At 40.4% G+C, this 10,089-nt stretch overlaps 1 pseudogene; it reads left to right on the top strand.

The window, feature by feature from the left end:
- Nucleotides 1–5,981: 5,981 nt before the first annotated feature.
- On the top strand, nt 5,982–6,554 carry LOC145679335 (macro domain-containing protein PG1779 pseudogene; annotated as a pseudogene).
- The last annotated feature ends 3,535 nt before the right edge of the window (nt 6,555–10,089 follow it).

Genomic DNA, 10,089 nt, shown 5'->3' with positions numbered 1-10,089 from the left:
CACTTTAGTTCTTCTGACGGCTTGTGTGTAGGTGGAGTTTCCTTTCATTTTTCCTCCCCCACACACCCTTGATATGGTGGAGATGTGGCTTTCTACTCTTTCTTTTTACCCCTGCTATAGTCCTACTTGGTGGAGAATTGTTTTTGCCTTGTTAGTTCTATCTCTGCATGCTTTTAGGTCAATCTTCTAGTAGTGCATGTTTTTCTTGTTTTCTTTTCTGGCCAATAGCTGTTGTTGGAGCAGGCATTTCAGTGCCGAGTCTAGACTGGTTCTCTTGCGGGAGTGTAGCACACGCACCCCGATCGAGACCAGTTATTGGGCGTATCTCCGCAACAGACGGATGGTTTCACCAGAGTGGAGGCCAATAAGCTCTCTTGTCTATTGGGTCTTTCGCATTTCACTACTTTTGCAGTGAGGCATTTTTGCCGAGTCTGTGCGAGGTTTATTGCGGAGGTATGGACGTACCCCGAGCAGAACCTTGCTAAGGGCGTAGCACTGTACGAGGAGGGTTTCACCCTATTGTGAATGCTCTTTTGGTGTGCGTCTTACTTTCGAGCGAAAAGTACTACTTTAGCGTCGAGACCTTTTGGTCGAGTCCGCACACGGAGGTCATTGCGATCAGATGGAACTTCTGACCGATCCGACTTCCTCGTTTAGGGGCGTAGTGGTGCTAGAGTCCGAGAGGTTCTCCTCAATTGGAAAATAGCTCACCTATGTTTCCTCTTATTTTTTGCATGACACTTGGGTCGTGGCGAGATGTTTTTTTTTCCTAACTCTTTCCGAAGTATAGTGTCTTCCTTATTTTTTGTGTGTATTAGCGTATTCTCGGTATTATTTTATTATTTTTAAGTTAATTATTGAGTTATAGTATTAATGTGATGTGTAGTTGTGTGCCCAAATTTCTTAGAGATTTTTGTCTATGTTGCGTTACTTACATGAGGAATTAGATGTCCCTACAGAGAAAATTTTAGACCATAGCAATACTGTATATTTTGAGCCTGCCGCGTGTTCTTCCCCAAAGTCCGCTAAGGTTACGCGCCAATATTTGTATAACTTACGTCGGCAGTTACGTTTATCCGATACCTTCTCCGAGATTTCTGGGCCCTCTTCCATTTCTTTAAGTCCTAAAGTATCAGATATGGCATCTGCAGCGAATAATGCAGGAGGCGAAGGTCCCGTTCAATATATGAATTCTATTATTAGACCTGAGCCGTTTTATGCTCGTTTCGGGGAGGGTGTGGACAGATTTTTGAGGAAATACGAAACTGTGGCCGAAGTCAACGGCTGGACAGGAGCCCGTAAGAAGTTAATTTTAGGATCATTACTGAAAGGAGGTGCTGAAAATTGGTATTCAGCAATTGAGTCAAAACCCGAATTTGCGCAGTGGAATTATGACCAGTTTAAAGAACGAATCCGTCAAACCTTTAAAGATCATGCGCTTCCCCACTTTACTGTTGCGCAGATGAGGGCTCGAGAGCAAGGTACGGATGAGAGCGTGATGGATTACGTTTACTCAAAACAGGATCTCATTCTTAGATCAGCTCCTATAGCCTCAGAAAAAGCACAAATACAGTACATTATCGAAGGTCTTCAACCTGAATATTTTCGTGCTGTTATTAAAAAAGAATATGAAAATCTCGCTGCACTCGTCGATGAGTTAATATTAGAGGAAAAAGCACGATTGCTGACAAAGAGGAAGGAATTGGATCAGTTCATTAAAAAGAACTCAGTGCTTTTGCAGTCTGCCTTGGTCAGCAATAAGCCGGCCGACAGCCTTCCTTATGTAACAGCTGCTGACGTACCATATAGACAGGAAACAGCTGTTAGAGCTGCTGACTCGCCACGAGAGCAAACGCAGCAGAGTAATGACGTCAATGGCCGTTTGCTTGAATTACAGCAACAATTATCTCAATTAACGTTGCAAATATCCGCTTTTTCTGATGGCAATAAAAACAAAAACAATGGGAATGGCTCACGCAATAGACGGAATAATGGTAGACGAAATTTTCCACATAATAATAGCCAACAAACCAATGATAATGGTGCCAATAGTTTTCATGTGCCCCAGACCGATCCTAACCGGTCCGAATCAAATACAGGGTCGTCCCAAAACAACGACTCCTCAAAAAAGGGACCCATTATCTGTTTTCGATGCAAAGGCCCTAATCATAACGCTAGATATTGCAGGGCGAATTTAAACTAACTGCTAGGGTAGCAAATTGGACCATTGCTACTCGTTCTCTCCGAATTACGGTCCCTCTTTTCACCCAGAATGAGTTGCCTCATATCAGTGTTATTATGGGAGGAATCCAGACTAAATTTATGCTCGACACTGGGAGCCAGGTCAGTTGCGTCGGTTCCAATTTAGTACCGGAAAGTGCTAGGAGATATCGCATCAATACTCGTTTACGAGGTGTTACTGGCAAGTTTATACAGGTTTCTGAGTTGGCGATTCTCCAGTTTGATATTAATGGGAGACGTTTTTCTCATGTGTTTCGAGTTATTCCACACTTTGACTATGGTCCCTTGCTTGGAGCTGACTTTTTGAATATTCATAGAGACTTAATTGATTTCGATAGAAATACCTTTACTCTTTCTTACTTTGGTCGTTTACCGTCTCGTTCATTGCCGAGGCGAAATTTGGAGGTGCATTTGTCCAAAGTCCTTAAAAGTAAAGTTGCTAGCTGTTCCACTCCTGTTTTTCGAGTTTGTGAAAATACTGTGTTGCCACCGCGGTCACATACTTTGGTCCGTCTCCGAAATTCGCTTGATATTACCGGAAAAAAGTTGTTGTTGTCCCCGTCTCAGCGAATTGAAGAGTTATTGGGAATTTTTATCCCACGAGTTTTGGTAAATGGTGAGACACCAGTCGTTTATGTGACCAACCCCACCACCACCCCAGTGAAGTTACGCATGGGAACAGTTCTTGGTCTGGCAGAGGACTTTGAGGAGGTGCCTGTTGAATCGGATGAAGTTGTGGCAAACACCACGGAGGAATACACCCCACCACAAGAGCAGTTAGCAGCATCACAGAAGATGTGTGATCCCACACAAGTGGACGTCAATCAAGATCTCGCTCCGGATGAGAAGGAAAAATTTTACGATCTTATCCGCTCCTTCGCGGACGTCTTCTCTTGGTCGGACACAGACGTGGGCGTCGCTAGAGGCTATGAGCATGAAATTAGAATATCTGATGAGACCACTGTGAACAAGGCTCCGTATTCAGTACCTTACCACCTTCGAGATGTCAAAAAGCAGTCGGATCTTCTCCTGCGTCAGAATGTAATTTCCGCAGAGACTTCCCCATGGAATCACCCTATTATTTTGGTCAGAAAACGCTCTGGAGACTTCAGATTCGTTTCGGACGTCAGAGTTTTGAACCTCAAGTCAATGCCATGCAATTATCCGACGCCACCGATGGAGGACATCTTAGGACGCATGGCGGGAAAGCTTTTTTACACGAGTTCGGACATGAAGGCGGGGTTCTTCCAAATTAAGCTTACGAAGAAGAGTAGGGAGTGCACAGGATTCTCAATTCCAGGCTTCGGATCCTATGTATACAACTGCCTACCGATGGGGCACATTTCCAGTGCCGCAGCGTTGAATAGGTTGGTGAAATTAACGCTCGCTGGAGTTCCTTCTTCAAACATCATGTATTATGTGGACGACTTTTATGTAGTTTCCAGTAGTGTGGCTGAAATGCTCGACTTATGCAAGATACTGTTTGAGCGACTTCGTTCCAGAGGTTTAAAGTTGTTCCCCGAGAAGACCAAAATCGCTCACCACTCTTTGGTCGTACTTGGCCACAAGTTTGGGAGTTTTGGGATGTCCGTTTCCGATAAGATGTTGGACACCATTAGAGATTACAAGAGGCCACGGACGAAGAAACAATTCAAGAGTTTTCTTGGAGTTTGCTCCTTTTTGCGGCGTTATGTCAAGGATTTTGCGATTATCGCGGATCCTCTTCAGAAGTTGATGAAGAAGGATGTTGATTTTACCTGGGGTAAATCAAAGCAGGATTCCTTTGAAGCGCTGAAGACCGCCATCTTGGAAGCTCCCATCTTATTGGCCTATAAACCCGAACGTGACTTGCACATATACACGGATGCCGTCGCAAAACAACCCGTATCCGACGATCCCGAATCTGAACTGGTGCCTATTGCATTCGCATCCCGTGCAGTGGGGCCTGCTGAGAAGAATCTTTCTGTTTACCATCTTGAACTCCTAGCTCTGCTATATGCCTTCCGTTCTTTCCGCTATTTTGTTTTGGGAAGACATTTTTTCCTTCACACGGACTCCAAAGCCATAACATATTTAAAGAATAGCAAGAACTTAATTGGAAAACTAGCTCGTTGGCTCACGGAAATTGAAGCTTACCATTTTACTATATCTCACGTCGCCGCAGCCAGCAATATAGAGGCTGGTGCTTTCAGCCGTTTTGTTAACCACAAGCGTGATATTACCGATGAGGACGCAAGTGCGGCGGATCCCCGGATATTTTTCATTGAAGATAATGACGCTGTTGATCTCAGAAAAGCTCAACGAGAAGATCAATACTTTAGCAAGATTATCGCCTACTTGGAGGATGCTCCTGACAAGGATCCTGCTTTCGAGCGAAGAGCATCCCACTTTACCATGAGGAACTCTACCCTATACAAAGTCAACTCCACGCCTCTTGGAAAAGTTCATTTAGTCGCTGTGCCACTGTCCTTGAGAGACCGAGTTTTTGAGAAGTGCCATGCTGAAAAACTCGCAGCAAACCACGCTGGATTCTCCAAAACGTATAATTTGCTATTAAAGTCTGTATACTTTTTGGACATGAAGAAATTTGTCTATCGGAAGTGCAAGGAATGTATTGTTTGTCAAGTGTTGAAGAAGAGGAGTGGCAAGCCTCTAGGAAATCTACAGACCCATCCCAGCGTTCCACCCTTCTATAGGATATATATAGATTTTTCCGGGAAATACCAGAGAAACAACATCCTTAAACACAGTTATTTGGTTGTTTGTGTCGACGAGGGAACTCGATTCTGTATAGCTGCTTCTTTGCCCGATACATCAGCTGCTTCTGTGTCTCAATTTTTGTACGAGCAAGTTATTTTGAAATATGGTCTTTTTTCTGAATTGGCATGCGACCGTGGCACAGCTTTTACGAGTCAAGTCTTCAAGGAACTGTGTAATATCTTTGATATCCAATTACACTTTGCAGATGTGGCAGGACACTATTCTTTAGGTCAGTGGAAGTCGCCATAAGACATATTGAACAGCAACTGAAACTTGCATTGGACAAAGATAACCAGTCCAATTGGATTGAACTTCTACCCCAGATTGTTTTTTCCTATAACGTCACATGTAATTTGAGTATGCAGATTTCTCCATTTGAGTGCCTCCATGGTTTTTCTCCTAAACTGTTACATTCTGGTATGTTGGACACACAGTGTCAATTTTCAGATAACCAAGATCGTTTAGAACGTTTAAGATATATACGGGAAAGAGCCCATGATAACTTGTATAAAAGATTTTTGATTTCCGCTAAATCTTACAACAAAAAGAAGAAACAGCAAACTTTTAAGAAAGGCGATTTGGTTTGGATTTTTGATTCAACCGTTAAGAAAGGTAACTGTAAAGCTTTCTCAGGGAAATACTTTGGTCCAGGTATAATTCAAGGAAGCAAACATGACAACAGTTACTATGTAAAGTTTCGGACAGGACATGGGCAAATTAAGATTGATTCTTTCGCTGTTGACCGTTTAAAAAAGTATTACCCACCAGGAAAAGATGCTGAAAAGGATGTTCAGAAGCTAGATGCCTCTTCCCCTACTGTCTTAGGTGAAGGTGCCAAGGATCCCGAGTTACCAGCTGTTAATGGTGATTTCGCCCAGTTCTTAGTTGAAGAACCAAATTTGGACAGAGATAATGCTGTTCCTGATTGTATGTTTATCAGGGATATAGTTTCTATGGTGGACCTACCGACTTGGTAAGACATGGCTTCCCCCACCTCAGCCTTAAAAGATAGAACGTACTCAAAGTTTTCAGCCAACCACGAGATCAACAAGAAAATAGCCCTATATTTTGGAAGTATTACTTCGCTCTCCGGAGACTGTATAGTGAACAGTACGAACACGTCATTTAAGCCACGTGGAGGTGTTGACCGAGCGATCCACCAGGCTGCTGGACCAGACTTACTTCAGGACTGCGAGAAGATTAGTCACCTAAAAGTTGGAGATGTTTGCGTCACCGATGCCTATAACCTCTCGGCCTCCTACGTCATACATGTCAGCGCTCCACCAGACAAGAACCCAAGGAAACTACAAGCGTGCTATGAAAAAGCCTCAGGTCTCGCATTGAAGAGTGGCTTTAGATCCATAGCCTTTCCGAACATTGCCACCGGGATTTTCTTTTTTCCCAAGGAAGAAGCATGCCGTATTGCTTTGGATTGCATACGGAAGTTTTTGGAAGAGAATTTGGATTTGGTGGACATGGTTGTGTTCTGTCAATTTGACAAAGAAAATCAACGAACGTACGAGCGATTGATGCATGTATACTTTCCACAATAGACCTGAAAGAGAACACATATTTTAATTATATTGGATTAGTTTGTTACTGGCCTACCAGGGAATTATAATCTAGATTAGTACGTGTATGTTATGAACGGATTATGTATAGTCGTCCTGCTGTATGTGTCAGAAGCAAAAAAAAAAAAAAAAAAAAACATGCAAGTTACCACCACCATTCGTGCAACCGAAGAAATCCCGCTAGAATTCTTTTTTTTTTTCTCCCTTGTCTTTTATTTACTCAATGACAATAATTTGAGATGACGTACCTGGAAATAGAGAAGTTTTGACTTATAGTAAAGATTGATAAATGGGTTAACAATAATAGTAACAAGTATAATCTATTCAATACAGTGGTTCTGAAATGAGTTTTCCTTTTCTCTTATTTCAGATGTATTGGATATTAGTTTTCTTTCCTCTACAAGTTATCTGTATTTCTTCTGAGTGGGATATAGACCATCGCAAGCAAGCTACCTTGGATAAATTAGGAATCGCCATTTCTCATGCAGGATACGCTGTGCACACAACGGACACTGTCTATACTACTTTACGTATACATTTGGACCTTCATCTTTCAAATTTAAACATTACTTCATGTGAGAACAAAGTAAATCCTTTTAATGATGTAGTTACCATGGAACGAGATTTTTATGCTAAGTTACAAGCTGTTATACCATGTGCATTTCAGTATTCGAATAGTTCTTTACACTGTATGCATCAACACCGTCCTACTCGTTCCATAGTTTCGTGGCTCTTAGGAATATCCTCTTTTGGATTTTCTTCCTACAATTTTGTTGAGACTCAACGAATAAAGCAATCCCTTAGTATTTTACAAGACCACGATGATTATTTGAAATCCGAACTTCAGAACATTAAGAAAGCATTTAATAATGAAGTGAAAATAGTACGTGGCGTGGTTCTGGCTGTTAAGCACGCCGTACTCCAAATTCAAAACGAGACTTCGAACCTTCTTTGTGATGTGATTACCCATGAAAGACGATTGTGGATTATGCAAAATTATTATGAATCCCGACGTAAGGTTGCCGAGATGCTAACTGATATTCTACAAAATCAACTAACCTATCGTATTTTAAATTCTGTTCAGATACTTTCTATAGTTAAGAGCCATGCTATTCTAAAGGATACTCTTTTCCTGCACGATATTGGTTTATTTTATACGGTTTCCTCAGTTTTTCTTATAAACTTCAATTTTGATTCCTGGAACATTGACCTAATGTTAAAGACACCAGTAGTTACTCCTGATAAAATTTCCCAGCGTTTTATGATTCACAACCTAGGTATTTTAATGACAAACAAGATTGTCAGGTATTCGTTGCCTAAAGAGGCCTCTTGTCAGATAATCATTTTGTAGAAATTGACAATCAACAGTGTGTTTGGAAGAAATTCCTATACTTTTGCGAAACCTCAGGTTTAAGCGCCAATAATCGATCAAAATGTCTTACGGACATATATTTTAATCAGAATTTAACCTTTTGCAACCTGGAAATTGTTCCTTCTGATGCAAAATTTGTTCATTTATATACGCCAACTGGCTTACTTTTTTCTTCGTTAGTACCAGGTCATATAACTTCTAGAACTTCCCATAATATTTTACATACTACCCCTATTAAATATGGAATTAACCTGACTCAATTTATAGTGTATGACAATTTTGAAACAGTGCTTATTCAAAATATGGTTTTACCCACTCGGAAAACGATAAATATGGAACATGAATATATGAACATTGATTTAAATTTTTCTCTCCCTCATCTAAATTTTTCTGCGTCTATCAAAACCCTTACTGAGTTAGATATGGAATTACAGAAATTGAAAATTAACCATACTGAGTTTGTTGTTAAGCGATTTAATAACTTACATACTACTTATTTTATTGTGATCCCAATATTAGTCGTAATTTTGAGTTTGGCAACGCTCATTCAGTGTTTCTTGATATGTAATTTGAGACGTCAAGTCCGTTCTGCACAACCCAGGGAATCTTAAGTTTTTTTCCTCTTTCGTTATGTATAAGCAGAATCGTAATATGCCTTATTTTGTGTTTCTGTTTGTTTGGATCTATGACTCATAGTTGTTTGAATCGGAATTTGCTTCTGTTGTTTGGTTCCTGTTTTATCATAGTGTTCCCGGGATGATTTTGTTTTACAGGACCATTCTGTGTTGTTTGTGTCGTGACAGATTGATTTGTCAGGTTATTGACGTTTTAGTTTTTCTGTCCTTGGTGTCTGAAGTCATATTCCACCTTATGTTAAATGAGTCAAGTTATTCTTTTTTTTTTCAACACAAAAAGGAAGAAGGGAATTTGTGAAGTTTATTTTCCATGATGCGTCCATTTTTCGGACAAGAGAAATATTTGAGTTTTGTTGAGTAATTTTCCTTTGTGTTGAAGTGTTGCAATACCCTTTTTTTTCCGATACCTTATTTGAATGGGCACGTTTTGCCTAGCTATTTTTGGGATAATAGCAGTCTTGAAAGATGCATATTTTACCCTAGAATTTCTGCTTTTGATTTAGCCCTGAAGATTTAGGAGATACTAGACTTAGCCATTAAGCGATAGAAAATGTTATCACTTTTCATGCTTATTTAGACATTTTTTTTAGAAACTTCTGGCTTTTTGCTCCTGTTTTTTAACAGTGAGAGCGGAAGATACCTTCTCATTCCGTGACACCGCCTGGGTTGTTGTCCATGTGCTCGAGATATCTTTATTATCTATTGGAATTCTTTTACCCTATAAATTATACAAACGGCATTCTAATGCCCAATTCCGTCGTAATGCTAGTAATAAGCAATGTGTACCCTTATCTACAGTGACATCTGTTTCGGAATCTCGCCCCGTGATCAATAACACACGAGATTCTACAAAAACTCATTTCTTACGTAATTATCTCACTTATTTGTAGTTTTGCCGCTAGTTGCCTACCAAGTATTTTGGATAGAACGGATACGTTTCATCAATCTAAGTAAACTTCTACTGGGATCACAATTATTTTGATTCTGAGTATACCTACCCCCCTCAACAATGAAACCTAGTGTACGTATGATCTGTCAGGAAAGTAAATGTACACCTATTTTTCGAGTCTGGCATTCCTGCGCTCCATCCGTGGAGAGTATGAGAATTAAATCAATCAAATGCTTACTGAGGGGCAAAAAGAAAAGCTTAATCTGAATAAGACATTGCAGAGGGGCACAAGCTGTGAATACGAATAGTGCATTGTGTAAATAAAGGACGACACCGAAAGAGAAAGCCAGAAACAGCTGTTAAACTTACAAAAAAAGAGTAAAAATTGTCGAAGTGGGAACAGAAAACACAAATACAACAAATACGCCGACAACTAAACGGTCACCATGCCATGATCTTGGTGTAGTGGTTAAGGTGCTGGCTTACAAATGCAAAGGACGCAAGTTCGAATCATCAGTAAGGACATTTTTAAAAATTTTTGTTAATAATACATACAACTCATGAGAGATGGTAAAAGAGGTCGTATTTAGTTTTTCGTAGCAATTATTATTGGTAATGTTT

This window comes from Thermobia domestica, chromosome 1 (assembly GCF_964235325.1).
Source record: "Thermobia domestica chromosome 1, izTheDome1.hap1.1, whole genome shotgun sequence".
In the NCBI taxonomy this organism is placed as follows: Eukaryota; Metazoa; Arthropoda; class Insecta; order Zygentoma; family Lepismatidae; genus Thermobia; species Thermobia domestica.
This window is presented reverse-complemented; position numbering and strand designations above follow the sequence as displayed.